The sequence below is a fragment of the Phyllobates terribilis genome, unplaced genomic scaffold (assembly GCF_046119375.1).
Source record: "Phyllobates terribilis strain yellow unplaced genomic scaffold, ASM4611937v1 Scaffold_1__5_contigs__length_1240528914, whole genome shotgun sequence".
NCBI classification, from domain to species: domain Eukaryota; kingdom Metazoa; phylum Chordata; class Amphibia; order Anura; family Dendrobatidae; genus Phyllobates; species Phyllobates terribilis.
Genome location: NW_027362761.1, coordinates 143,811,860 through 143,836,123, shown reverse-complemented (window position 1 = coordinate 143,836,123; position 24,264 = coordinate 143,811,860). Strand labels below are relative to the sequence as shown.

The 24,264-nt window shown below is 47.9% G+C and overlaps 1 protein-coding gene across 12 annotated transcripts in view; it reads right to left on the bottom strand.

The window, feature by feature from the left end:
• MPDZ (multiple PDZ domain crumbs cell polarity complex component) overlaps positions 1–6,660 on the bottom strand; it is a 202,584-nt gene extending 195,924 nt beyond the window's left edge. For 11 of the 12 annotated variants that reach the window (XM_073668027.1, XM_073668043.1, XM_073668066.1 and 8 more), the window contains exon 1: positions 6,428–6,660. The gene's annotated coding sequence lies outside the window, so the exon portion shown is untranslated. Of the gene's footprint in view, positions 1–6,286; positions 6,306–6,427 lie in introns of those variants that run through there. The other variant, XM_073668035.1, reaches the window with a different exon arrangement.
• Positions 6,661–24,264: the final 17,604 nt, after the last annotated feature.

The window sequence follows — 24,264 nt, the reverse complement described above, 5'->3', positions numbered from 1 at the left end:
CTGATATTCAACTACCTGCCTGCTAGCCTGAGGTCCGACGGTCTGCCTTACTACTCCTGTCAGTCTGTCTAAGGACCAGCTTGCCCGCTCACCTGGGAGCGCACATCAACTACCTGCCTGCTTGCCTGAGGTCCGACGGTCTGCCTTCCAACTCTTGTCAGTCTGTCTATGGACCAGCTTGCCCGCTCACCTGGGAGCGCACATCTGCTACCTGCCTGCTAGCCTACCTGGAGGCTCTGCCGTCATGTGCTGTGACCACCTGCCTGTCCAGTGACTCCTGCCCGCTCACCTGGGAGCGCTCATCTGCTGCCTGTCTGCTAGCCTACCTGGAGGCTCTGCCGTCACGTGCTGTGACCACCCGCCTGTCCAGAGACTTCTGCCCGCTCACCTGGGAGCGCTCATCTGCCGCCTGTCTGTTGGTCTTCCTGGAGGCTCCGCCGTCACATGCTGTGACCACCCGCTTATCCAGAGACTCTCGCCTGCTCACCTGGGAGCTCACGTCTACCATCAGCCGCCACAGGTCGTACCAACCCTTTACCCAGAGACTGCCCCGGTCACTTGCCGTGACCATCTGCCCGTTCACCCAGAGACTGCCCCGGTCACTTGCCGTGACCATCTGCCCGTTCACCCAGAGACTGCCCCGGTCACTTGCCGTGACCATCTGCCCGTTCACCCAGAGACTGCCCCGGTCACTTGCCGTGACCATCTGCCCGTTCACCCAGAGACTGCCCGGTCACTTGCCGTGACCATCTGCCCGTTCACCCAGAGACTGCCCCGGTCACTTGCCGTGACCATCTGCCCGTTCTTCTAGAGACTGTTCCGGTCACCTGCTGTGACTGCCTGCCTGGTCGCCACCCGCTCCCTTACAAGGACCGCCCCCTTGTATAGTAGCTCAGAGGTTCCGCCTCCCGGACCCGTTACAGTTTCTATGAGCTTTCCACATCTGGCCACTGTGATTTTTGCTCATTCCTCAAGGCAAAACTGCTCCAGCTCCTTCAAGTTAGATGGTTTCCTCTGATGAACAGCAATCTTCAAGTCTGACTACAGATTCTCAATTGGATTAGGGTCTGGGCTTTGACTAGGTCACTTCAACACATTTACACGTTTTCCCTTAAATCACTCGAGTGTTGCTTTAGCAGTATGCTTTGAGTCATTGTCTTGTTGGAAGGTGAACCTCCATCCCAGTCTCAAATCACTGACAGACAGAAACAGGTTTTGCTCAAGAATATCCCTGTATTTCGCACCATCCATCTTCACTTGACTCAGGTAATTTTCCCTGTCCCTGCTGCCGAAAAACATCCCCACAGCATGGTGCTGCCACCGCGTTTCACTGCGGGGATGGTGTTCTTGGGGTGATGAGCTGTGTTGGTTTGGCATTAGACAGTGTTTACCTTGGTGACCAAAAAGTTACATTTTAGTCTCATCTGACCAAAGCATCTTCCTCCATACATTTCGGGAGTTTCCCACATGTCTTTTGGCAAACTCAAAATGAGCCTTACAATTTTTGTGTGTAAGTAAAGTCTTTTCTCTGCCCAATCTTCCAGAAAGGCCTCCTCCATGGAGTGTACACCTTATTGTGGTCATATGGACAGATACTTCAGTCTCTGTTTGGGAACTCTACAGCTCCTTCATGGTTACCGCTGGTAGCTGTGCAGCTTCTCTGATTAATGCCCTCCTTGCCCAGGCTGAGAGTTTTGGTCGGCGGCCCTCTCTTGGCAGGTTTGTTGTGGTACCATGTTCTTTCCATTTGATGATATTGGATTGGATGGTGCTCTGGGGGATCATCAGAGATTGGGATTTTTTTTTTTTTTTTAAATAACCCAATCCTGACTTGTACTTCTCAACAACTTTGTCCCTGACTTGTTTGGAGATCACCTTGGTCTTCATGGAGCTTGGTTAGTGATCTCTCTTGCTTAATGGTGTTGCAGACTCTGCGACCTTTCAGAAAATGTGTATATATACTGACAGACAATGTGACACTTAGATTGCACACAGGTGGACTTCCTTTCACTAAGCCTGTGACTTATGATGATAATTGCTTGCAGCAGATATTTTCATAGAAAAAGGGGTGAATACATATGCACATGACAATTTTTAGTTCTTTGATCCCATAAATTACATTTTTTGCCTACATTTTTCTCACTTCACCAACTTAGACTATGTAGTGCTGATGCATCACGCACAAATCAGATTACAAAAATATTTAAACACAAGTTGTAACGTAACAAAATAGGTAAAAAAGCCGGGGAAGAGTGGGTGAATACTGTTGCAAGCCATTATATGTGACTGCAGAATTGTGAATGCTCATATCGTGCTATGACAATTCTCCGATGCTGCCGCCGGAAGCGGGCGGTCATGTGGCTGCAAGTATGCGATATGCATACTTCTGGCTTTTGGACACATTCCGACTGGACTGTTTCCGGCCTCGCTCAATATACTTGTATTGAGCGAGGCCGCTCCCATCTACCCAGAACGTTGCCGGGAGCATGCATATTGCATACTTGGCAGTCACATGACCGCTCGCTCCCGTCGCTGGAGAAACCTCACACCAAGCAGTGCACGCGATGTGAGAATTCTCAAGTCTGCAGTCACATAGAGTGACTGCAGACTTGTAGCTTAAGACCGGACAACCTCTTTAATGGCTAACTGGAGATCTCACAAAGCAGTGAAACACTGAGCTAACATGCAAATTACTGCAGATTGGCACGATTCTCAAACCATTTGGTAAAGAAGCCCTCTGGCAATTTTATTTGTCTCCTTACCATAGTCATGTGTACAGTACTCATATTAAAGTACGGATTACTACCTTTGTCAGGTTCTCTTCTGCACCACGTGACCACAGTTCTATCAGTGTCCTCTAGGTGCTCCGGAAATTGTTTTGTCATGATAAATCTCTGAGAGCCTCGATGTGTGTCTCATAGGCTCATGTTTGGAATATTAGCACAGGGACTTTCAGTCCAGAGGATGCGGTGAGAACCGGCTAGTCAGATATGTAGCCATATGGGGCTGAAGAGAAGCAGAATGGAGAGAAGATGGCAACTGGCAATACACTCACTGAGTACCCCCTATGGTTTAGGGGGGCTGTAAGACGCAAGGACCTGCCATGGCCAACCTGCAGGGATTCACCCTTATAAGGAGCCAAGAGTTGAGACTGACAATGTTTGGTTTTCACACACTTTGCTGTTCAGTGAGCACCATGTAATAAGGCAAAAGTGATAACTAAATGGCTCGCTGAACAAAATATCGAGCTTAAGGGTCTATGGCAGGAAAACTTCTCAGATCTCAATTACATTGATAACCTGTGGTCAATCCTTCTTGCCATCAGTCAGGATTTGGCCCAGAAGCTGATAACCTACAAGCCAGGGCGAATTACAGAAGTCTTGGAAAACAAAGGGCAACACTGTAAATATTGAATCTTTGTATAAACTTGATGTATTTGTCAATAAAAGTGTAAAAACTTATGAAATGCTGATAATTGTACTTCAGGAACCATAGAAACATCCAACTAAAAGATCTAAATACACTAAAGTATCAAAACAAAAATATGTCGCAGTCTCAAAGCTTCGGCCACGCCTGCTGATGAAAGACGGTGTTCACATTGCGTTTTAGTCTATGGTCAGTGGCTCTGTTGGGGCTTGTGTCTGTAAAACGGGATTCGGCTGTAATGGTGCAGATGGGGTCACTTTCTGACATTATTTTTGCCCATATACACCTACTTATGGCAGGTTTGATGACGATGGCATTTTGGCGCTTACTTCAAATAGGCAGATATGGCCGAAACCTACATGTGAGAGAGCGACTCCACCTCCATCACTGCAGCCAATGGCCCCGTCAGCGCATACACCCCAATACTCCTGTTCCAGAGTTACATACATAGGCCGCAACGGTGCCGCTGACCGTAAACCGCAACGTGAACACGGTCTTAGGAGATAATAGGATTTGTTCTTGTAGAAGTATATACAGCAGAAATAAAAACCACAGCGACAACAGATCGGCACACACAGAAACGGAATGCTGCCCTACAGGGCCACAGCAAGCGCCAGGGTGCGCAATATATGGAGAAGGCACAGCTCTATCACACCGAGGGGAAAGCACTGGAGGGATAGACGATGGCGAGCGTCTATCTCTGCGGGCACCCCATCAGCCCCCAGTTATGTCAGTCATTGGGCACCCCAACAGCCCCCAGCCAGACCCCCGTTATGTCAGTCATTGGGCACCAGAACAGCCCCAAGCCAGACCCCCGTTATGTCAGTTATTGGGCACCCCAACAGCCCCCAGCCAGACCCCCGTTATGTCAGTTATTGGGCACCCCAACAGCCCCCAGCCAAACCCCCATTATGTCAGTCATTGGGCACCCCAACAGCCCCAGCCAGACCCCCGTTATGTCATTGGGCACCCCAACAGCCCCCAGCCAGACCCCCGTTATGTCAGTTATTGGGCACCCCAACAGCCCCCAGCCAGACCCCCGTTATGTCAGTCATTGGGCACCCCAACAGCCCCCAGCCAGACCCCCGTTATGTCAGTCATTGGGCACCCCAACAGCCCCCAGCCAGACCCCCGTTATGTCAGTCATTGGGCACCCCAACAGCCCCCAGCCAGACCCCCGTTATGTCAGTCATTGGGCACCCCAACAGCCCCCAGCCAGACCCCCGTTATGTCAGTCATTGGGCACCCCAACAGCCTCCAGCCAGACCCCCGTTATGTCAGTCATTGGGCACCCCAACAGCCCCCAGCCAGACCCCCGTTATAGTCAGTCATTGGGCACCCCAACAGCCCCCAGCCAGACCCCAGTTATGTCAGTCATTGGGCACCAAAACAGCCCCCAGCCAGACCCCCGTTATGTCAGTCATTGGGCACCAAAACAGCCCCCAGCCAGACCCCCGTTATGTCAGTCATTGGGCACCCCAACAGCCCCCTGCCAGACCCCCGTTATGTCAGTCATAGGGCACCCCAACAGCCCCCAGCCAAACCCCCGTTATGTCAGTCATTGGGCACCCAAACAGCCCCCAGCCAGACCCCCATTATGTCAGTCATTGAGCACCCCAACAGCCCCCAGCCAGACCCCCATTATGTCAGTTATTGGGCACCCCAACAGCCCCCAGCCAGACCCCCGTTATGTCATTGGGCACCCCAACAGCCCCCAGCCAGACCCCCGTTATGTCAGTTATTGGGCACCCCAACAGCCCCCAGCCAGACCCCCGTTATGTCAGTCATTGGGCACCCCAACAGCCCCCAGCCAGACCCCCGTTATGTCAGTCATTGGGCACCCCAACAGCCCCCAGCCAGACCCCCGTTATGTCAGTCATTGGGCACCCCAACAGCCCCCAGCCAGACCCCCGTTATGTCAGTCATTGGGCACCCCAACAGCCCCCAGCCAGACCCCCGTTATGTCAGTCATTGGGCACCCCAACAGCCTCCAGCCAGACCCCCGTTATGTCAGTCATTGGGCACCCCAACAGCCCCCAGCCAGACCCCCGTTATGTCAGTCATTGGGCACCCCAACAGCCTCCAGCCAGACCCCCGTTATGTCAGTCATTGGGCACCCCAACAGCCCCCAGCCAGACCCCCATTATGTCAGTCATTGGGCACCCCAACAGCCCCCAGCCAGACCCCCGTTATGTCAGTCATTGGGCACCCCAACAGCCCCAGCCAGACCCCCATTATGTCAGTCATTGGGCACCCCAACAGCCTCCAGCCAGACCCCCGTTATGTCAGTCATTGGGCACCCCAACAGCCCCCAGCCAGACCCCCGTTATGGTCAGTCATTGGGCACCCCAACAGCCCCCAGCCAGACCCCCGTTATGTCAGTCATTGGGCACCAAAACAGCCCCCAGCCAGACCCCCGTTATGTCAGTCATTGGGCACCCCAACAGCCCCCAGCCAGACCCCCATTATGTCAGTCATTGGGCACCCCAACAGCCCCCAGCCAGACCCCCGTTATGTCAGTCATTGGGCACCCCAACAGCCCCCAGCCAGACCCCCGTTATAGTCAGTCATTGGGCACCCCAACAGCCCCCAGCCAGACCCCCGTTATGTCAGTCATTGGGCACCCCAACAGCCCCCAGCCAGACCCCCATTATGTCAGTCATTGGGCACCCCAACAGCCCCCAGCCAGACCCCCGTTATGTCAGTCATTGGGCACCCCAACAGCCTCCAGCCAGACCCCCGTTATGTCAGTCATTGGGCACCAAAACAGCCCCCAGCCAGACCCCCGTTATGTCAGTCATTGGGCACCCTCTGTGGGCCCAGGTGCCAGGCACGTTAACCCCTTTCTGCCCACACATACACTCTCACTCCTGGGATGATCAGCACACAAGTAACAGGCAGCAGCAGCACATCCCAGTATCGCAGCATCAGTCCGGCCTCTCCCTCCACAGTCACCGCTGCATCCTCAGCACATAACTGTACACAGCCCCAGCACGGCCACCTGTAGATGTCAGCGCTCCGGTCCTGCCGCTGTCCTACCGGCCGCCGTCACAACATAGCACCGGGAGATCTCGGACAGGGGCCGCTTGCGGTCCACGCTCCGTGACGTCACCTCGCTGGCAGCGCTCTGACGTCATGGGCAGTGGGGGCCGGCCGGCTGGAGTGAGCGGGGAGAGCCGGAGATGCGGTGGGCTGCGGCGGGGAACAATGGCTGGAAGGGGAGGGGAAGCCGTCTGCTCCGGAGGCGGGGGCTGCTGCAGCGGCTTATGGCTCTGCTGGGGGAAGCTCGGCCACCGACACTTGTATAGATCGGACAGGCATCCCGGGATTAGAGGGGTCCTCCATCGTGTAAACCCTGATCACATCTGATTACAGGGTCCTCCATCGTGTAAACCCTGATTACAGGGGTCAGCCATCGTGTAAGCCCTGATCACATCTGATTACAGGGGACCTCCATCCTGTAAACCCTGATTACAGGGGTCCTCCATCATGTAAATCCTGATCACAGCTGATTACAGGGGTCCTCCATCCTGTAAACCCTGATTACAGGGGTCCTCCATCATGTAAATCCTGATCACAGCAGATTACAGGGGTCCTCCATCCTGTAAACCCTGATTACAGGGGTCCTCCATCCTGTAAACCCTGATCACATCTGATTACAGGGGACCTCCATCCTGTAAACCCTGATTACAGGGGTCCTCCATCATGTAAATCCTGATCACAGCTGATTACAGGGGTCCTCCATCCTGTAAACCCTGATTACAGGGGTCCTCCATCATGTAAACCCTGATCACAGCTGATTACAGAGGTCCTCCATCGTGTAAGCCCTGATCACATCTGATTACAGGGGTCCTCCATCGTGTAAGCCCTGATCACATCTGATTACAGGGGTCCTCCATAGTGTAAGCCCTGATTACAGTGGTTGGCCATAGTGTAAACAATGATTACAGGGGTCCTCCATCATGTAAACCCTGATCACATCTGATTACAGGGGTCCTCCATCGTGTAAGCCCTGATCACATCTGATTACAGGGGTCCTCCATAGTGTTAGCCCTGATTACAGTGGTCGGCCATAGTGTAAACAATGATTACAGGGGTCCGCCATCATGTAAGCCCTGATCACATCTGATTACAGGGGTCCGCCATCGTGTAAGCCCTGATTACAGGGGTCCGCCATCGTGTAAGCCTTGATCACATATGAATCCAGGGTTTCTCCAACGTGCAAGCCCTGATCACATCTGATTACTGGGGTCCTCCCTCCTGTAAGCCCTGATCACATCTGATTACAGGGGTCCTCCATCGTGTAAGCTCTGATTACAGGGGTCCGCCATCGTGTAAGCCCTAATCACATCTGATTAAAGGGGTCCGCCACCGTGTAAGCCCTGATCACATCTGATTAGAGGGGTCCTCCATCATGTAAACTCTAATCGCATCTGTTTAAAGGGGTCTTTCAGCAGGAAAATGTATCACCTCTCCATGGTGTAAGCCATCATCACATCTGATTAAAGGGGTAGATCATAAAAAAGTAGCACTAATCCATGTTGTAAATTATGGTCACTTCTGATTAAAGTGGCTTTCTGACTTCCACACTGGGCCAGGGAAAGTGAGATTGCATGGATTAATAAAAGACATATTATTTATAAATTTGCTGTTGTTTAAATTTTTCCTATATGGCCCAATTTTTAAAGGAGTTGGAATCCGCGTTTAAGAGCTTTTATCACAGATTGTGTAAGGTTTACGGTACAAATAGTGCTGCACTATTTCATTACTATTTTATTACTATTTACCAGCCTTTTGCTCGATCTCAAGCCATGGTGTCTTGATTGATGAGCGATCTGTAGGAAGATCGATGTTATGCAAGCCTAGATATATCCACCAGAGTCTTCTCCGCCGTTTTCTTGATAGTATCAAGCCACCAGATTGCTGGTCTTCGTCTTTGCCTTGTTCCTTCTATTCTTCAGATGATGATGTCCTTCTCCAGTGATTGTTGTCTTTGAACGATGTGTCCAAAGCAGGCAAGTCGTAGCTTGGGGATCATTGCTTCGAGTGACATGTCTGGCTTTACTTGTTCCAAAATTGATTTATTTGTTCTTCTTTGCTTTCCATCTTGACACTCCGTAATAACTTCTTTATTCCATCTATACTTGTTACTATCAGTGTTGTATCGTTTGTGTATCTAACATTGTTGATGATTCGTTCAGCAATTTTGATTCCTTCCTCTGTTTCGGCAAGTCCAGCCTTCCTGAAAATAGCTTCTGCATATAAATTGAAGAGAAATGGTGGCAGGATTCAGCCTTGTCTGACTCCTTGCTCTACTTTGAACCAGGCTGTTACCGTGTTCCCTTCGGACTGTTGCTTGTGGGTAGATGTAAAGGTTCCTAATGAGGCTGGTCAGATGGTTCGGCACACCCATATCCTTCATGGTATTCCATACCGTGCTGCGGGCAGCAATATTTATCCCACTGAAACACCGTACACCTCTGTGTGACCAGAGAGGTCCATCATGCTACTGCTCTAAAGAAACTCCATGGAGGTATGGAAAGAGCAGAGTGAGGTGAGAGTGATGAATATTTGGGGCTGGAACTCACATTTAGTCCAGGTGCAGAGGGCCATACCAAAACTCAGGCCAATAAACCTGTCAGCTGATACATACTGTACAGACCATGGACAGCATGTATCATCTCCTCGCTGTGCGATCACAGCCTTGTATATTTTACTCTGAAATGCTGCGGCTGTGGACCGAGCCATGATATTGACTAAGTCGCACAGGTGGGTCCCCAGTGGCTTCTCCCCCTGCTGATACTGACTGACAAGCCTCTGTCTATACGTGCAATAGCACGGCTCAGTCCCCAGCGGTGTGATTAACTATAGCTCCCAACCGTCTCAGCTTTTGTGACAGCTTCTATACCCACCTTTCTTCTCTCTAATGTCTTCATCTCTCCGTAACTCCTCCTCCTCAGGGGGCAGCACCACTTACCTCCACTCTGTGCATAAATTAAATTATACAATCACTGCTTTTTCTAATGTGATTAGGTCTCACCAGGACTCAAACTCACATCTCCTTGTTCACGAGCCGCAGTTCACAATTATACCCGTGAGAGAATTTTGTAATCTTGACCTCTATTGCAGGTTATACATATCCATAGAGATACATTGTATATGTAGCAATCTATTTCTATGGTCCCTGTATACTGAGGAGACCATAGAAATAAGATTTTTTTTGTTCCTATAAAAGTAGTAAAAATAATAATGAACAATTATAAAAAATGTCATTTATTTTTCTGTGAGTCTCACTGGTATTGAACCCTCGACCTTAACATTATAGGCAGGAGCCTAAGCTACTGAACCACAAGCTCTGATGATATCATGAGGAGGATTTAGTGTACTTGATATGTATAGCAGGCTCTGACTCCACAGACGTTACATAGAGAAAATGTTAGACCGAACAGTTTGATATGTTCACTAGTTGTCTGCTCCTGGCCTAATGGATATGATCAAGTGCATGCAAGAAAGAATAATATCAGACACACACACATCGGATGTAAGCTCTCCTTGATGAGCTATGGCACAGCTCCAAGTGTCTTTATTCAACCCGAACATAGACTTATATAAACTGTAAATAGAGGCTCGGTTAACCCTAGAATGGGAGTAACCAGATGTATTCATTGGTTAGTCCATGGGCAGATCCATGAGGTCATCAGGGGGTGTGGTCCATGAGGTCATCAGGGGGCGTAGTCCATGAGGTCATCAAGGTGGGTTGGTCCATGAGGTCATCAGGGGGCATGATCCATGCGATGTGTCGCTCTGTGGTTGGTTAGTCCTTCTATAGAATGCAGCTTCCTCCCAGAACAGAGCATGGTGTGATGAAACAGGAAATGGCAGCCATCTTTTCATCTAAACAAGCTTATGTAAGGTGAAATAATACACTTTATGGGTCTTTTCTCTCAATCTCCTATGTCTTGAGGTTAATTAAGTATTTGATCCTATGGCTCTCCTCAACAGTCCCCCCTAAATACTTTATTAACCTTTTGTCCCTACTGTGGTTCCCTCACCCATCAGTGCGTGATCACCCCTCTTGCTTGGGTGATTGCTACCTGTTGTGCTCCTACAAATGAGTATAGAATGGCGCAACACACAAAGTAGAGGATATGTAACATTATGTAGAAGGTTCTGATGGAGGCATAAACGTCTTGCAGTGGGAGGCGTGTATCCACGTTGGTCTTCCTTCAAGTTTGACTGAAGTAGGAGTGGTCAGGAGCACTTGGTAGGGACCCTCAAATCTCAATTCCAGGGATGTCTTTCTGGTGAACTTCTTTACCAGCACGTAGTCACCAGGTTGGAAAGTGTGAGTACCTTCACTGAAATCTTGATCTGGAATGGATGATAAAACTCGTACATGTGTTACTGACAATTCTTTAGTAAGGGCAATGACATAATTTACAAGAGTATCACTTCCTAAGGCTAGCTGTTGTGGAAAATATTGACCCAACCTTGGAGGCCCCCCAAAAAGAATCTCATATGGTGTAAGTTTAGTGGGACCCCTCGGAGTGTTTCTGACTGAATATAAGGCAATGAGCAAAATGTCTGTTCAAGGAAGTTTGACTGGCTGGCTTTCAGTATTTTGTTTTAAAGGTGCCATTTAGCCTTTCTACTTTACCACTGCTCTGGGGGTGATGCGGAGTATGTAAACCCAAATGAGCCCCTACCAATGTCCATAGTTCCTTAGTCAGTACTGCAATGAATGCGGGTCCTTGGTCACTCTCAGTCACCTCTGGGATTCCATATCTGCACACTACCTCAGTCATCAGTCACTCTGGCAGTCATGTTGGTTACTGGATAGGCTTCAGGCCATCCCGAGAACATGTCAGTCACTACCAGTACATACTCGTACTTCCCTACTTTTGGCATTTGAATATGATCGATTTGAATTCTTTGAAAGGGATAGAGTGGTTTAGCTAAATGTTTCTGAGTAATTTTCTGAGGCGGTGCTGGATTGCATGTTGCACACAAAAAGCAGGACTTGCAATATTTTTAGGTGGCAGTAGAAATTCCAGGTGCCATATAAATCTTCCAAATCAAGTCATTCATCTGATTCTTGCCTCTATGGGTGATACCGTGTGCCCATTCTGTCACCGAGGGGTACAGATTACGAGGTAGACAAATCTGTTTGTTCTTCCTCCAGACTCCATCTTCATCCTTTTTAGCTCCTGCTTCTTGCCACGACTTCTTTTCATCATCCGGTGTCTTGTCTTGATGTAAATGGATAAAACTTCATAAGAGAGCTTTGAGGCCCTTCTTCAATGTCTTGAGACACGTACACCGCTGCTTTCTCTTTTCTAAATGAATCCCGGTCATGTGTAACCACGGCATATCCCATATGGAATCTTCCTGTTTCATCTGCAAATCTGGAACCATCGGTGAAGAACGTCAGGTCAGCATGCAGGAGTGAGTCTACAGACACATTTCTCTTGGAGGCAGCTTCTTCCTGCATCTGTTCGAGACAATCATGATCCTCTGAGTGTGTAAAGGCATCTTCACGGAGAGCATCAGTATCATCATCCACATCCCCCCTGGAAAGAGGAAGTAGCGTGGACGGGTTGAAGATGGTGCAGCGGACAAGAGTGACATTATCCGGAATCAAGAGGGAACATTGGAGTCTCATATGACGCTGCCGCGACAGGTGTTTAGGTTGAGTTTTGTCAGGAATAGCTTTTATGTTGTGTGGAGCCATTAACAGAACCGGATGTCCTAAGATGATATCAGAAGTTTTGTTCAGAAGCACATGTGCAGCATGAACGGCTCTGAGGCAAGTCGGGGAAGCTTGATACACTGAGTCCAGGCGGGCAGAGTAATAGCCGATGGGTCTTGTTCTTCCCCCATGTTTCTGTGCTAGGACTCCGGAAGCATGTCCTGCTACTTCACTGACAAACAAGTAAAAAGGTAGTTGATAATTTGGGATTCCAAGAGCTGGTGCAGACTGTATGGCCTGTTTAAGAGCGTAGAAGGCTTCCATGGATTTAGTGGAAAAGCTGACGTCTTGAGGTCATCGTACAACGGTTGCATCAGCTTTGAGGCATCTGGAATCCATTGGCAACAATATGTGATAAGTCCTAGGAAAGCTTGTAATTGCTTAGGTCCTTTTGGTAGAGGAACGGTCTCAATAGCAAGTTTCCTTTCACCCGTTAGGTGTTTCAGGTTTGGAGAGAGACAGTGGCCTAAAAACACAACTTTGGGCTGACACCACTGGATTTTGTTGAGGGACACCTTGCAGTTTTGTTGTGCAAGATGAAAGAGAAGACTGAGACTCGACTCTTTAGCTGTCGCCTGATCCGGACAACATAGTAGGAGATCATCCATTTACTGAACTGAAGAAGGACAACTTGATGGTTAGTCTCTTTCCACAGCTGTAAACAAGAGGCAAGAGCCTGAGAGAAATGACTTGGTGAGTTCTGTGCTCCTTGTGGTAAGACTGTCCAGGTGTATTGTGAGCCTCGGTAAGTGAAGGCAAACAGGTACCAATCTTCTGGATGCAGTGGTACGCTGAAGAAAGCATTGGCCAGATCGATGACAGTGAAACTTTTTGCATCTGATGGTATTTCTGACAACAATGTATGTGGATTGGGCACAATGGGACTTTCTAGTACAGTTGCCGCGTTAACAGCTCGGAGATCTTGAACCATACGGTACTTCGAGGCTTCTCCCTTTAATGTCCTTTTCTTTACTGGGAACAAGGGCGTGTTACAGCAAGAGTTACATTTGACTAGTGCCCCATTTTCCAGGTGAGCCTTGATTTGAGTGCCTAAAGACTCTTCCTGGGCAGATTTGAGTGGGTATTGGGGCACCCTAGGGAGTTGAGCTCCAGGTTTAAGAATGACCCGTACCGGAGGTACAGCAACATGTCCAATATCTTCAGGGCCAGTAGACCATAGAGTAGATGGGACCTGTGACATCACTTCTGGCGGAACACTTGAGGTGGTGTTAGCAGCTTCGTCCATCATCATGAGCAGAGGTGCGGCTTGAAGTTGACACTCTTCACTCGGATCGAGCGGGTCAGTGATGGTGATGGTGAGACCATCTGATGAATAGGCGAACGTCGCTCTTAACTTTTGAAGAAGGTCTGCTCCCAGAAGGTTAGTAGGACAAGTGGGGGACACCACAAGACGCATAAACACATCTTCGTATGGTCCAACCTGTATTTTGCGGATGAGTTTGTTAGAAGTAGGCTTGCCATCTACTCCCACACATGTCACGGCTTCAGAGGATATGAAATTGGAAAAGGCAGGTCCTGTAATCTGATAACACTTCTGGCTGCACTGGTGTCCACAAGGAACGGTAAGGGTTTGACTTGAACGTTGATAGTTACTTTGGCTATTGGACCAGATATAGAAGCCAAAGTAGTGGACACCGGCTTGCCCTTGTCCTATTGGATATTTAGATCCATCAGAGCAGCGGTGTGATTGGTATCTGGATGTATCCGAGCTTGTGGTGGTCGTTGGTAGTATTGGTCATTTCGTCGAGGATAGTTGAATCTGCGATTATCCTCATTGTGGTTTCTGAATCTGCGTCCTTGAAGAGAGGCCCTACAATCCCGTCTTTGGTGACCCGGATTACCACAATTGAAACAGACATCTTTGGTACGAGATAATGGAGGTTTCTGGATTTGGTGTTGCACATCAGTCCATAGAATATGGGTCTTTGTGTTTGAGGTTGTCATAGATTTCTCAGGGAGTGTTTTTTCGAATCCCTTAGCTATCGTTAAGACATCCTTAGGATCCAATGTAGCATATTCAGGTCTAATTGCTTGAAATTGCTTCCTCAGAGCTTCCCGAAGGCCCTCAACAAAAGAGGAAATGAGCAGTGTCCGTTGAACTTTTATTTGGTTACTGAAAAGTGTCCGTTGAACTTTTATTTGGTTACTGAAGCCAAGGTCATTAAACATTTGCGTTAGACAAGCATGATATCTCTCCACTGATTCCCCTGGTTCTTGCATGACGTCCTTGAAAGATGTTGACTGATCAGCCAATTTATCCGAGGCCCATGTCTTAAGTTGTTGGCAGAACTGAACACCAGAGTCCCATGTGGTGTCACTGACAAGTGAGGGATCATTAAATGCAGTGTCCATAACAGGCCAATATGCATCACCTGCTTTAAGATTTGCCAGGGAAATGAGATCTTGCCATGTGGCTGAGTAATTCCTTTGGATTTGAAGCATGCTTCTATAGAAAGGCATCGGCTGTTTTTCTGGATCTGGGAGTTGGTTCAGCAGAGTAGCAGCTTGCTGGGGTGTAAACTTGACATAAAGGGTGGGCTCCTCAGACGTGGGCGTTGGCACGGTTGGTGGTGGCACCTGAGGCGGGAGTAGAGATGGCACCGGAAGTACAGGTGTAATTTCTTGTGTATGAGGAGCAGGAGGAGGTAACAGTCCTGGAATGAGGGGCTCTATTTGGGCAGCTCCTATATCATGGGGTGGAGTCCAGGTGATGCAGGCAGTCTTAAAAGCTTTAACAGTCCTGTCCTCATTACTAATTAACCTGATTTCGGAGAGGCTGCAAATGCTTGGGGGGCTACACTTGTTCATTATAATTCCAACAATCTCCCTTGCACACGCATGAACAGGGAACCCGAAGATGCCAACACCAATGGCAGGAATTGTCAAGGTCTCAATCTGCTCACTAATATTCGCATACTCTAAGATACGAGTTATTGCCGCGCGTAGTTGTTGAGCACTGACATCTGGATGAATAGGTTCAAAAGTAGGGATTACTGCGTGTATGATCATTCTACAAGGAAGACTGCCAGATTTAGTCACCGCTATGTCCCCAACTGCTATCTGACCACGCGACTCAACAATGATTCGACTGTCAGTTTGAATAGTCGCCCCTCCTGCTTCCACTATAGCTCTAGCCACACCTCCGTTGTGCTCTAACCGAGGGTTGGCAGCATTAATAATAGCGTCCGTTTCCATTGTCGTTATGTCACCCTTACCCACCACTAACAAGGGTCCCTCAGGAAGTTCTTTTTCAAAAATGGGTTGCCAACATTCCCTCCCCTTTGTGCTTCCTGTGATGTTGGTGCCCCCCCCCCCCAGATTGAGCCCTTCCTTGATTCAGTGGCCACCTTTCCATACAGGTGTGCGCTCGGCTGTGAGAGGGGCTGTGAGGTACTGGGAATTGAGTTAAGTAGACTGCCTGAGAGTGCTGTTGTAGCGGAAGTGTTGGGAGGAGAGGTCGCTGCTTGAAGTAGCTCATGTGGACGTGCGGCTGAGTTGCCAGTGGAAGTGACAGTGGAAAGGGTTGGTGCTGGGGATGATCCAGGTGGGAGAATAGCTGGGCTCACGATGGGAGTGTTAGGTGAAAGGGTCGGTGGCCCACTGGACACCGTTGTGACAGGGAACATGGGTAAAGCCTGTTCACTTCCCGAAGGAGTATAGTACTAGCCATTAGTGGTCATTACTGGGTAAAAAGGATCTGGTCCTGTGGTGTGTAGCATTGGCCTAGTATGTTCACCATCAAAAGTCGTGTGTATATTCCTAGATTGTGCCTCACTCGATTTAGCCAGATCTATGTCAGTTACATGATGATATGGCTCAGTTTGTATGATCTGGGGCAACGTTCCAAGATGGCCACCACTGGAGGCAGCACATGTGCCATCCACAAAATGGCTGCTGCCAGAAGGAGCACATGTGCCATCCACAAAATGGCTGCCGCCAGAAACAGCACATTTGCCATCCACAAAATGGCTGCCGCCAGAAACAGCACATTTGCCATCCACAAAATGGCTGCTGCCAGAAACAGCACATTTGCCATCCACAAAATGGCTGCCGCCAGAAACAGCACATTTGCCACCCACAAAATGGCTGCCGCCAGAAACAGCACATTTGCCATTCACAAAATGGCTGCCGCCAGAAGGAGCACATTTGCCATCCACAAAATGGCTGCCGCCTGAAGGAGCACATGTGCCATCCACAAAATGGCTGCCGCCAGAAGGAGCACATGTGCCATCCACAAAATGGCCACCACCAGAAACAGCACATGGCAATGTGCCACCATCACCACCATTATATGGCTGTGGCCGCTCACGGGATACATTTTTGTAATACACATAACTCTAAACTCTGTCCTTTTTCCTTTCCTCTTCTACCCAATTTTCTCTATACAAACTTTCAGAGACTCTTTCCCATGCCCTAGCAGTAGACAACCATCCATTATCTTCTAGAGTACCTTTTCTCTCTTTTAAGACAGTCTTCCACTCCAGGGGCTGTAACCTTCCCCCTTCTGGAATTCCGCACAACTTCATAAGCTTTTTACATTGTTTAACATGACTTTTCCCTTCACGAGTCGCGACTAATGTACACGGATCTAACTTGCCATCTGAATTTGGCTTAGTGCCAATACGACAAAACTGCATTAATTTCTCCATCTTTCTCAATATAGACCAAGATAAACACAAAACAAACAATAAGACGGGGGAGAATGACTCAAACCTGAGATTCTAAAGGAAAACTGAGTCTGCAGCATACACTTTCTATCCATCTCTGTCCTGCCACGTGGTCCCTGTCTGATTTCCGTATATATATATATATATATATATATATATATATATATATATATATATATATATATATATATATTAAATAAATAAAACACCTCGTATTAATCAAATTACCAAGCCCCGTACCAAGTCACTAACTCTAGGCTACTTGCCGAAACTCAATTTACTAGGCTCCGGGCCAAGTCACTCACTCCAGGCTCCGTGCCGGTACCAGGCCGAGTCACTCACTCTAGGCCACGCCAAGTCACTCACTCCAGGCTAAGTACCCCTACTTTCTCCACTAGAACTGAAAATCGTATCACAGGCGACAAACATGAACTGTACCACAGACAATATCCTTTACTTCTCCAGACACCGCTCAAAAACCCACTTGCTCCCTTTAAATACCAGTCAATCTCCCCTCAACACGACACATAACAGGCAGCAGGCAACTGAGCACGTGACGGTTCTTCAACAATTAAATGGCCAGCAGCGGAGAGACCCTTCTGCCGTCTTACAAATACCACGAAAACCGGAAACAGTCAGGCAATCTGCACAGGATACCCAGAGGAACACAGGAAAAGACTACAGATTATAAAAAATCAGCAGACTTACCGTGTTTGATTATGGAGGTGATCAAGTCTCCTGGCTCGGGGTATTCAGTGCGTCCTGCCGTTCCACTCGCCGGTCCTCAGGGTGTAGGGCTCTCCCTCTGCTGGCCCCACGTTGGGAGCCAAAAATGTTAGGGCGAACAGTTTGATATGTTCACTAGTTGCCTGCTCCTGGCCTAATGGATATGATCAAGTGCATGCAAGAAAGAATAACATCAGACACACACACAGTCGGATGTAAGCTCTCCTTGATCAGCTATGGCACAGCTCCAAGTGCAGTGGCATACCGCCAATGGCGGCAGGCCACGTGACTGCTATGGGGCCCGTGAGCTGGGGGGGCTCCATAGCAGTCGCCCCCCTCCTGCACTCCCCGCTCAGCTGCTTGATTGCCGCCGCCGCCCACCGGCACTGTCTTCAGGCATGGCCGCGTGCAGTACGCTGTGTATTGTAGTAATGACACGGCAGGGGCGACACTGCGCCTTTAATTGTGCTTGTGTTGCCCCTGCCGTCATCACTAGCAGACACAGCGCACTGCACGCGGCCATGCCTGAAAACAGTGCCGGGGTGCAGCGGCGGCAATCAAGCAGTGGAGCGGGGGTGCAGGAGGGGGGCCCCGATGAAAAAGGGGTCCTGATGAAGGGAGGCCCTGATGAAGGCAGGCCCCGGGGAGGGCACTGATGAAAGGAGGCCCCGAGGGGGGTCCTGACGAAGGGGGCCCTGATGAAGGGAGGCCCCGAGGGGGGCCCTGATGAAGTGCCGTCAATTAAGCAGCGCCGGTGGTGCAGGAGGGGGGCTCTGATGAAGTGCCGGCAATCAAACACCACCGGAAGTCTTCCCTGCGGAGATGCTGGGGAAGCGGTGTGGGCCCCAACGGCGAGTGGGCCCCTCTGATGGTCAGGGCCTGTGTTGGCCATCAGACAAGCCGGCGGCCCTGCACAGCTGGACCGGACACAGGCCAAGGGGCAGGTGAGTGAGGCTTGTCGCCAGATTCCCCAATCCCCATATTAAATGTATTTCTAATGTGTCTTGTGTGTATGTCAGTGTGTATGACTGTATATATATATATTTATATCTGTTTTATGTGTTTTTAAGAATGTGTTCAAATATATATGTATGTCTGTATGTGTACTAATCTGTGTATCTGTTTGTGTATGTGCATGTCTGCTTACCGTGTGCGTGCATGTCTGCTTACCGTGTGCGTGCATGTCTGCGTACCAAGTGCGTGCATGTCTGCGTACCATATGCGTGCATGTCTGCGTACTGTGTGTGTGCGCGCGTGTCTGCGTACTGTGTGCGCATGTCTGCGTACTGTGTGTGTGCGCATTTCTGCGTACTGTGTGTGTCTACCTCTGCCCTTGATAAAGCGGATAGTCGTACCGCGAAACGCACGTCGGGCACATTTCCTTCCTATTACCGCTTCTCCATCCCTGGTAAGCAATTCGATTACTGCACTGCTCAAGCGTCCATTTCCTGCACCTGTTTTGTTTGTTATTTGGCCACCCTTTGCATTGTGCTCTCCTGATAGATTTTGGGCCACTGTGCCCTAGTGTACTGATTGCTATATGCTTTTTTATTAACCATTCACGCACCTGTGAAACACTCCAGGCTTTTTGGGCACATTGCAATAATGGGAGACCGGGATTATATATGGTTTTGACATGGTGTTCTTCATGTATACCGCTCTGAGTTAGGATATCAATATCCACATTTGCTCCTGTTAACAACCCTGATACAGGGGTATATGCAGTTATATGTATTTCGTCTTGCTTCCACCTTGTGTACTGTCTTTATACACTATACCACCTTTCTTAATATAACTTAATAAATTAATTTGTACATTTATACCAGGTTGTCTGTCTCTTTCTCCTATTTGAATCTTATGTCTTCTTGACAGTTAATGGTTAAAATAAGGGGGGATATGCGTGTCTGCGTACTGTGTGTGTGTGTGTGTGTGTGTGTGCGTGTCTGCATATATGAAGGATGAGGGGACAGCCTGGGCCCTGTGTACTATACCTATATTTCTCCGCCGTATCTGTGCATCATGAATGTTTGTATGTATTAAAGGGGCCACTGAGACTCTTTCGCCCGGGGCCCACGAAAACCTGGAGTCGGCCCTGGTTGATAGCAATGATGGAGGAGGGAACGTCATGTGACACTCTCTCTCCCATCATTCCTCCTCTGCGTCTGATGCAGCAGCGTGATGACGCTCCACGCTCTGTCAGACAGTGGATCTGGCAGCTGCTTAGGTGATGACAGAGACGCGCTGCAGAGACTGAAGCAGCGGAGAACGAGGAGCGGTAAGTATATATTTATTTATAAATCAGTGAGTACTGATAAAACTGGAGGACTGGGGCTGCATTTTACCCTATGGTGGGGGGAAGCTGCATTTTACCCTATGAGGGGCTGCATTATACTGCGTACAGGACCATGGGGTGCATTATACTGTGTTGAGGACCATGGGGAGTGCATTATACTGTGTGGAGGACCATGGGGAGTTCATTATACTGTGTGGAGGACCATGGCGACTGCATTATACTGCATACAGGACCATGGAGAGAGTATTATACTGCGCAGACGACCATGGCGAGTGCATTATACTGTAAGGAGGACCATGGCGAGTGCATTATATTGTGTGGAGGACCATGGCGAGTGTCTTATAGTGTGTGGAGGACCATGGCGAGTGTCTTATACTGTGTGGAGGACCATGGCGAGTGCATTATACTGTGTGGAGGACCATGGCGAGTGTCTTATACTGTGTGGAGAACCATGGCGAGTGTCTTATACTGTGTGGAAGACCATGGTGAGTGCATTATACTGAGTGGAGGACCATGGCGAGTGCCTTATACTGTGTGGAGGACCATGGCGAGTGCCTTATACTGTGTGGAGGACCATGGCGAGTGTCTTATACTGTGTGGAGAACCATGGCGAGTGTCTTATACTGTGTGGAAGACCATGGTGAGTGCATTATACTGTGTGGAGGACCATGGCGAGTGCCTTATACTGTGTGGAGGACCATGGCGAGTGCCTTATACTGTGTGGAGGACCATGGCGAGTGCCTTATACTGTGTGGAGGACCATGGCGAGTGCATTATACTGTGTGGAGGACCATGGCGAGTGTCTTATACTGTGTGGAGAACCATGGCGAGTGTCTTATACTGTGTGGAAGACCATGGTGAGTGCATTATACTGAGTGGAGGACCATGGCGAGTGAATTATACTGAGTGGAGGACCATGGTGAGTGCATTATACTGTGTGGAGGACCATGGGAGTGCCTTATACTGTATGGAGGACCATGGCGAGTTCATTATACTCTGTTGAGTGTGGAGAGGTGTGGGGCCATTATATTGTATGTAGGCCCATTATACTGCATGGAGGGCTGTGTGGGGGTCACAGTTGGGGAATCATACTGTGTTGGGGTCACAATACTTTGCCTTGGGAGTTGAGGTGGGGTACAATAGGGTCATTATACTGTGAATGTGGAGGAATTCACCATGGGGGTATCATTCTGTGTTTGGGGTGCACTTTTGTTGGCATCACACTTTATGGGGCAATGAAAAAGGAATCTAGGACTACAGCAGGGGGAAAATTACTATGTAAAGGCTGGAAAGTCGTGAGATCTGCTCTTCTGTGACCCCGACAATTATTTCCTTTTTTTTTGGGGTGGGGGGGGGCAATTAGAACTTCTGCTATGGGGCCCCATGATTCCTATGTATGCCCCTGTCCAAGTGTCTTTATTCAACCCGAACATAGACTTATATAGACTGTAAATAAGGGCTCGGTTAACCCTAGAATGGGAGTAACCAGATGTATTCATTGGTTAGTCCATGGGCAGATCCATGAGGTCATCAGTGGGCGTGGTCCATGAGGTCATCAGGGGGCATGGTCCATGAGGTCATCAGGGGGCATGGTCCATGAGGTCATCAGGGTGGGTTGGTCCATGAGGTCATCAGGGTGGGTTGGTCCATGAGGTCATCAGGGAACGTGGTCCATGAGGTCATCAGGGTGGGTTGGTCCATGAGGTCATCAGGGGCGTGATCCATGAGGTCATCAGGGTGGGTTGGTCCATGAGGTCATCAGAGGGCGTGATCCATGAGGTCATCAGGGTGGGTTTCTCCAAGCGATGTGTCGCTCTGTGGTTGGTTAGTCCTTCTATAGAATATAGCTTCCTCCCAGAACAGAGCATGGTGTGATGAAACAGGAAATGGCAGCCATCTTTTGATCTAAACAAGCTTATGTAAGGTGAAATAATACACTTTATGGGTCTTTTCTCTCATTCTCCTGTCTTGAGGTTAATTAAGTATTTGAGCCTATGGCTCTCCTCAACAATACAATGTACACAGCAAAGTATTTCTATGTATTTGTATTCTTGAGGGAGAATAAGATTTTTTCATCCTATAAAATTACTAAAAAATAATAATGAAAAACAGTTGATAATAAAAAAATAATGTCATGTTTATTATTATTAAAATAACGCATTAAAAATCAGAAATCAGCAAATAACATGGACATATTTTGTATCCCTGTAATCGTAAGGACCTGCACATCACAGCGATCAGATTATTTACAGGGATCTGTGTATGACGTAAAAAAATGATGCAATTGATATTTTTTCTCTATTAAACCCATGAAAAATGTAATAAAACTGTATTGCTGAGGTTCACACATAGCATAAATGCTGCGTTCTTCCTGCTGCTTTTATTCTGCAGGTGTCCGCACCAGACGACGCAATAACAATCTTCTCTTGGTGTTTGCTGCGTTTCTTTTATGGGTTTTCCCCCTTAATTTATGCAATTTTGAGGCAGAAATGAAGCAGAGTTTTTAACATTTGTTTTAATAGTACAGAAAAGCTTTGATTCTGCGCTTAAAAATGCAATTTTTTTTTTCAGAAGAAGCCTATAGAGAAAAAATGCACCAAAACTGCACAGTTCAGCAGCGTCTTTAGACCGTAGAGAGCTGAGATTTCATGAAATCACATCCACTTTGCTTGGAAATTTAACCACTTCGCTCCAGAGCCTGTTTTTGCCTTCGTGACCGGGCCAATTTTTTCAATTCTGACCACTGCCAGTTTATGAAGTAATTACTCTGGAACGCTTCAACGTATTCCCCTGATTCTGAGACTGTTTTTTCGTGACATATTGTACTTCATGATAGTGGTAAAATTTCTTCGATATAACTTGCGTTTATTTGTGAAAAAATCGGAAATTTGGCGAAAATTTTGCAATTTTCAAACTTTGAATTTTCATGCCCTTAAATCAGAGAGATATGTCACACAAAATAGTTAATAAATAACATTTCCCACATGTCTACTTTACATCAGCACAATTTTGGAACCAAAATTTTTTTTTGTTAGGGAGCTATAAGGGTTAAAAGTTGACCAGCGATTTCTCATTTTTCCAACAAAATTTACAAAAACATTTTTTTAGGGACCACATCATATTTGAAGTCACTTTGAGGGGTCTTTATGACAGAAAATACCCAAAAGTGACACCATTCTAAAAACTGCACCCCTCAAGGTGCTCAAAACCACATTCAAGAACTTTATTAACCCTTCAGGTGCTTCACAGGAATTTTTGGAATGTGGAAGAAAAAAATTAACATTTAACTTTTTTCACAAAAATGTTACTTTAGACCCAATTTTTTTTATTTTCACAGGGGTAACATGAAAAAATGGACCCCAAATTTTTTTGTGCAATTTCTCTTGAGCGTGCTGATACCCCATATGTGAGGTAAAACCACTATTTGGGCGCACGGCACGGTTCGGAAGGGAAGGAGCGCCATTAGACTTTTTGAATGTAAAATTTGTCTGAATAATTAGCAGACGCTATGTTGCGTTTGGAGAGCTCCTGATGTGCCTAAACAGTGGAAACCCCCCACAAGTGACACCATTTTGGAAACTAGACCCCTTAGGGAACTTATCTAGATGTGTGGTGAGCACTTTGAACCCCAAGGTGCTTCACAGAAGTTTATAATATTGAGCTGTAAAAATAAAATTTTCACATTTTTCCCACAAAACCGTTTTTCATCCCTTAATTTTGCATTATCATAAGGGTAATAGGATAAATTGCACCATGAAATTTGTTATGCAATTTCTCCTGAACACGCTGATACCCCATATGTGGAGGCAAACCACTGTTTGGGCGCACGGCAGGGTTTGAAAGGGAAGGAGCGCCATTTGACTTTTTGAATGTAAAATTTGTTTGAATAATTAGCGGACGCCATGTCACATTTTGGGAGCCCCTAATGTGCCTAAACAGTGGAAACCCCCCACAAGTGCCACCATTTTGGAAACTATACCCCTTAGGGAACTTATCTAGATGTGTGGTGAGCACCTTGCACCCCCAGCTGCTTCACAGAAGTTTATAATATTGAGCCGTAAAAATAAAATTTTCACATTTTTCCCATAAAAAATGTTTTTCATTCCCTAATTTTGCATTATCATAAGGGTAACAGGATAAATTGCACCATGAAATTTGTTGTACAATTTCTCCTGAGTACGCCGATACCCCATATGTGGGGGAAAACCACTGCTTTGGTGTACGGCAGGGTTCGGAAGAGAAAGAAGTGCTATGTTGGCTGGGATAGGCACAGACGCCATGTCACATTTGAAGAGTCGCTGACATGCCAAAACAGCAGAAACCCCCACAAGTGACCCCATTTTGTAAACTACACCTCTCAAGGAATTCATCTAGGGAAGTAG